We start from the raw sequence: 6797 nt of genomic DNA on the forward strand, positions 1-6797 counted from the left end.
GAAAATATTACATTTAATTTTTGGAAAATTCGCATGTCTACTTTTTTACAATCAATTGATTTCTGAATATGGCAAATGATTTTAACTGATTATTCTGTATCATCACATGTTATAGATGGAATTAAAACTGATATTGCTTTTAATCAATGGAGTAGAGAAGCACAATGCTCAATTAAATGCTAAATCATTGAACTTTTTTTCCTTTAAATTCTAAAGATTTTATATTTATTTCCACGTGCACTACTAGCAAGAAAATTTGGAATAAATTACACACCTTATACAAAGGCACTAGTGAAATCAAGCAATCCAGATTAAATATTTTAATGCATGATTATTAATTATTTTGCATGAAACCTTATGAGTCTATCTTAGACATGTATTCTAGGTTTATTCAAATTATGTGATTTAGGTAAAGAATTTTCAAACTTTGAAAAAGTCAATAAAATTCTATGTTGTTTATTTGACAAATTTGATGCCAAGGTTGTGGTTATTTGTGAATCAAAAAATTAAATGAATACTCTACTGATAATTTGATTGGCTTGCTCATTGCCTACGAGCAAAGTTTGGGCCAAAAACTATTGAAACTCGTTCAATAAGAATTAAGATGTTAAGCCTAATTAAATATCCCTAGGCTAACCAAGAGGGGGGGTGAATTGGTAATTAAAATTTTAACCCTCTTTGAAAATTTAATGGAAACAAAACTTTAGTTTGTGAATTTATCTAGAAAACTTTTCAACCACAAAGTTTTAAACACAAAAAGTAAATAAGCAGCGGAAAATAAATGACACCAGATTTACAGTGGTTCGGTCAAAACCAGACCTACATCCACTCCCCAGAGGCACCCTCTGAGTATTGTACTAATACCAATAGTGACTATCCTTTAGCACCCATAGCAAGGCGGAGAAGCCTTTACAAACTCTTTTCACCACTACCCGATGCGGCAGAGAACCGTCGTCCTTTCACACTCCCCCGATGTTGGCAGAGAACCGTTCATCCTTTCACAATATTCCCAGTGTTGGCAGAGTACCGTCATCCTTTCACACCCTCCAAGTATAGGCAGAGAACCTTTCATCCTTTCACACCCTCCAAGTGTAGGCAAAGAACCCTTCGTCCTTTTACACTCTCCAAGTGTAGGCAGAGAACCCTCGGCTGTTCACACTTTTCAAGTGTTGGCAGAGAACCGGATCTTTTTCCAAGATCTTCTTCACAAGTCCAATATAAAAGAAAAGAGAGAAGAGTGAAGTAATCTCAAACTTAAAAATGGAAACACTTAACCTTGAGTACCAAGTGAAACCTACACACTCCAACGGCAAGAAATCTCCTTCAAATGCTCTCTCAAACTCTCTCCTTAACTCTCTTCTCAATAGGCACGAAGATCAATGAACAAAAAGATTAAGTTGCAGTTTAGAATAGCCTATTTGTAGAAGAGACAAGAAAAACCATCTAAAAATGGCAAATTTCAAGTTATCAAGTTCAAGATCGTCGCGTACGATCGAAAATCCTCTCGGACAATTTTACTTAAAAGCATTTAAATGAACCTGTTTGTATATGTGTACAAAATTATTTCATACAAGCTGATCGTCTTGTATGAACCAAGTTCGTCTAGTACGAACGGTTATAAACAGGTTGGTTTCAAAAACTACAGAACGAACATAAAAAAGCTGTCCTAAGTCGGTTATATCGTTTGGACAAAAATATGTTTGTCTGGACGCATTTTTTACAGAGAGCAACTCGTCCTATACGATAATTAATTTCGTCTGGATGAAATTTTTCCCGAGAGCAGATCGTTCCTGACAATAATTAATTTCATCCTGGACGAACAGGACTTAGAAAAATTTTCTAGACAGTTCCTATTCGTTCCATGTGCTCTTAATAGGAGATAACTGTCTAATCATCTCGTACGAACTGATATCGTCCCATACGATCAGTATAAAATTTATATTATCTCTTTATGTGTGTGTGTATGTTTTTATTCACTCAATTAAAATCACTCCCTTTCAATTAAAAAATGACATTTTTTAAACTTCAAAATTCAAAAGAATTTCTTGATGAATTTGATTTGAAGTCTTCATGTTTGAGAGTTTGATTCACCTAAAATGTTAGTACACACAATAGCAAATACAAAATTTCTAAAAATTGTTAGGAGATAACTACACAAAGAACAATAATATTTGGAATCATCAAAAATATATAAGTTGCAAGAATGTAAAACATGCAAATAGCAACTATCATTAACAAAAACTTTTGGATGCAGGAGAGATGATAGTGTTAAACACTGAAAACATTGAGAAAAATGGCTTAGTTGGTGATGAAAGCAATGAGTTATCAAGCAAGTTAAAAAGCTTATCAAAGCATAAGCATCAACAAAAGTGGAATACATGTAAAAATGATAAAAATGTTAAGATCTCTTCTAACATTGTTTGTTTTGATTGTAGGAAGCCTAGACATATGAAAAATCAGTGCCCTAATTTGAGAACTCTCCTGCAAAAAAAGGGTAAATCTAAGCAAATTATAAAAATGGTAAATAGTGAAAAGAAAAAAATCTCTTAGGCAGACCTAGCTTCTGAATCATCATATCAAGAGAAAGATTATGCTTAAACCCTTGTTTGTGTGTTTATTTGTTTGTTGTTGTTCGTTATTTTTTGTTTGTTTTTAGTAGTTTCTTTTTATTTATTTGTTTATTTTTTGTTCATTTTCTTTATAGTTTTAAACTTGTCTTTACTTTTTTTTTCTTTGTGAAGTTCTCTCTGATTAACACATGTGTTCACCTTCCTAAAAATGAAAAACCTACCTTCTATTTTTCTTGAATTCTTATGTAAGTTGTGATTGACTTCTCTAAAAATAGTCAAAGGAAGGAAACTCATGATTTTGTCTCTCTATCTTTTTTTTAAAAAAAGTTATTTTACTTTTGATTCAAAATCTTCATCATATTATAAATTGGATTTTGAAACTGATCTTTTTCATCTCCCTACATTTTTTTATCGCATAGAGATCCTTTGCAAGTTGTTGAATCTATCTCATAATTTATTTAATCAAGTAGTTCGCTTTATCAATAGAATGGTTTTACTTTTATTTTTAAAATTTCAGAAAGGTAGCATATTTAATTAAAAAATGGTCAATCATGCCAAATCATAAAAGTGGCCAATGATGTCAAATCAAAAGATGCGCAATGACGTCAAATTAAGAAAGATACATAAAGTGTAACAAAAAGTAAAACATATGCAAAGTACGCAAAAAAAATTAACAAGAGATATAAAATGAACCCACAAAAAGTAATGCTTACCTTTCTTGTACTTCTTAAAGCTTAAGAAAGTCCTTGATATTTTTGATACTTGAGCTTGAAAATCATGATTCCTGATTCATCAATTTTTGCATTAATCTTCTATTAGATATGTTTTATGAAAGGATTTTTAAAAAATTAGTGTTTCTTTTTCTGATTTATTCCTTGATTTAGATATTGGATTAAAACATTTTTTAGCCTTTAAAAGAATTTGAGCTTGGATTAACAATTTCTGAATTTCTAATCTTTTCTGGATTATGTGTTGTCAATCTATTCATTACTAAGTTTTTGAATAAAATCAAGAGGTGACTTTCTCATTTTAAGAATATTTGATTTTTTTCTTTTCACTAGATCACGGATCATTTTAGTTTTTTATATTATTATTATTCTGATTTTTTTCTGCCCCTCCTCTTTTTGATAATGTCAAATGGGGAGAACATAATGTTGTATTTGTATCTTTTAACGTACTATTGTATTTATATCTTTTATTTCTTTTAAAAATTAAAAATAACAAAAAAATTTTGATTTCTCCTATTTTAAAAGTTTTATTTTAGTAAGGGAGAGATTAGGAGAAAATATTTATTTTTTTGCAAATTTAACCGGTAATATTTGCCATCATAAAAAGGTGGAAGATTGTTGCAAATCTGATTTTATGGATTAGAATTTTGATGATAGAAAACATTCATAATTTTCTACGACTGCCTTGCCTACTAACTTTTCAGGTCCACAAGATCGAGTACAGGTCAAGATTGGGTAGATTAAGTCTGCGTAAGTTTGTATTTTTTCCCTTTCTTGAGTCTATTGTAAACAAGTGGTTCTTGATGCTAAGTACTCTTGCACACATACACCTTGGAAGAATTTCTGACTAATTCTAAGAGTTTTTTATTTTTTGGTAACATCGTCCGAGATGATATTTATATCGGCCTGGACGATCGGTTCAAAAAATGACACCCTAATTAGGGCATTCTTGTTAAGGCGGCCGTCATTAAGCACATCATCCTGAACAATTTTGTATCGGCCAGGACGATAGGCTCAAATTAGAAAAAATTAGCTGCCATATCTATTTAGGTATGAGTTATTTTTGGACATCATCCAGAACATCGTCCAGGGCATCATCCTGGCCGATTAAACACAATTATGTCTAAATTAATATGGTATTTAAGGAAAGCTATTTAGATTTGATTACATGTCAAATCATCCATGACGATTGCAAGATCGTCCTAGATGCTATGGGATAATACACTGGACGATATGAATAAATTTCTTCTAATCTTCTCATATCGTCCCGGCTGATTAGGCTTATTTTGCACTGATCGTACAGGACGATATTAGTATCACCCTGGAAGATAATGTCTGCAAGTTGCAATTAATGAGCTCATTTTGAGCTCTTCTATTTAAGCTTTGACAAGGAACTTTGTATGTGTCTTTGGCAGCCATTGTAGCTTTGTTCTTTTAGAGAAAACTTGAAGAGAGAGCTTGAAAGGGAGAGAGAAAAGGATGGAGTTTGAGAGAGGGAGAAGATCCTTGAAGGGGGTTTCAAGGGAGTGTGGAGGGGGGATTCCACACGGTTGCTCCGACGAGCTTGCACCTTAGTACCATCGAATTCAAGGCTTATCTTGAGGGAAGTTCTATGAAGAAGAAGATCTCTTTGGTGTCAAAGGACCCGGCTACTCCGCAGCACCGGGGAAGGTGAAAGTGATTTTGTAAGGGCTTCTCTGCCTAGTTGTGGGCTAAAGGAGAGACACTGAGTTTAGTGCAATACTCAGAGGGTGCCTCCGAGGAGTGGACGTAGGTCAAGGTTTGACCGAACCATAATAAATCTGGTGTGTTCTTTCCTTTATTATTTCCACATTTAATTTACGCATTGTGTTTTCTTTGTGGTGGATTTTGGTTTGGCTTTTTTATTGTGAAAGATTTTTTAAAAATACCAATTCACGTCTCTCTTAATTAGCCTTGGGCTAGTTTATAAGAGCCTAACATTCCTAACAAAATTTATAAGTCATGTAAACATGATAAAGGAAATCTTTCAGGATAATACTACCATCATCCTGGATGATATGCTTAAATCACAAAATCTCCCGCCAAAGTCATTTAGGCAAGGTTTTAAAACTATCAAATTTTGCACTAATCATACAGGATGTTTCTGATCATCCTGGATGATTCATACCAATCATGCCTAAGTTGATCCGGTGATTAGGAGGCTAATTAAAGTTAGATTGATCGATCATATTGTCTAGAACGATCGCAAAATCATCCTGGATGGTCTGTTAAAAAAATCTTAATTTTCTCCTAAATCTCCTTGATGTCTCAAATTATCTGTTGGACGATAAAGTCTATTTTTGAACTAATTGTACATGATGATATCTACTTCATCTTAAAAAATCAGTTATATTTCTATATTATCTTGATTTTTCTCATGGACGTCCCAAACTATCTACTGAGCGATAATGTATGATTTTGAACTAATTATACATAAAGATGTTCACATCATTCTAGATGATCAGAATAAATATTGTGTTCTAATCATATAGGTAACTCAGATCGTCTTAGCTGAAAGGGATAATTTAAACTAATTGTATACGACGATCTAATGATCTTTGACGATATGTTGAAAATTTGGGCATTTTTTAAGGCCTTCTATTTAAACTCTCTTAATTATTGATGATCAAATCTTTTACTGTTGTCCTAACCTGGAGAGCTTAGAGAAGAAGAAGGAGAGCTTGGGAGAGAGAGAGAGAGAGAGAGAGAATCTTATGAGGGGGAGTTTGTGAGGTGTTCATAAAGGTTGCTCCAAGAAATGATTCAACTCGTCTTCTCCAATCATCATCCTTAGTTCCTTGATGATCAACTGGGGTTATATGCCTACTTTAAGAGGAAGGTCTTCATCAACACTAGATCAAATTTCTCTATCTACTCCAGGAGGAAGAAAAAGAACTTGGGGTTATATGCCTACTTTAAGAGGAAGCTAAAGGAGTCTAGGTTCTATGCCTCTATGGGGTTGGTGAAAAGGTTATTATAAGGGCTTCTTCGCCTAGTTGTGGGGGCTAAAAAAGAGTCACTAAAGGTTTAGTGCAATACTCTGATGGTGCCTCCGAGGAGTAGATGTAGGTCAGGTTGACCGAACCACTATAAAGTATGCTGTTTTTTTTTTCTGATTATTTTTCGCACTTTATTTTTGCTATGATCAACTGCTTGGGTGAAATCTCGAATTAATATTTTTATTATTGATTTAATTCATTTCTGCTGCAAGATATAAAAAGATTTTTCTTTTAGTTAAAGAAGTTTTTAAATATCAAATTCACCCCCCTCCCCTCTTTGTTAGCCTCGGGACTAGTTATTAAGGGCTTAACAATCTCAACAAACTTTCATATGTTATATAACAATTTTATTTTATAAATTTATTCTAAAATTTATTTATGTAAAAATAATTTATCATTAATAAATAGATAAAATTATTTTATATTGTATAAATAAATAAATATTATTCATATTTAAAAAATAATAATTTAAAATTCTA

The sequence above is a fragment of the Dendrobium catenatum genome, unplaced genomic scaffold (assembly GCF_001605985.2).
Source record: "Dendrobium catenatum unplaced genomic scaffold, ASM160598v2 fragScaff_scaffold_1528, whole genome shotgun sequence".
In the NCBI taxonomy this organism is placed as follows: Eukaryota; Viridiplantae; Streptophyta; class Magnoliopsida; order Asparagales; family Orchidaceae; genus Dendrobium; species Dendrobium catenatum.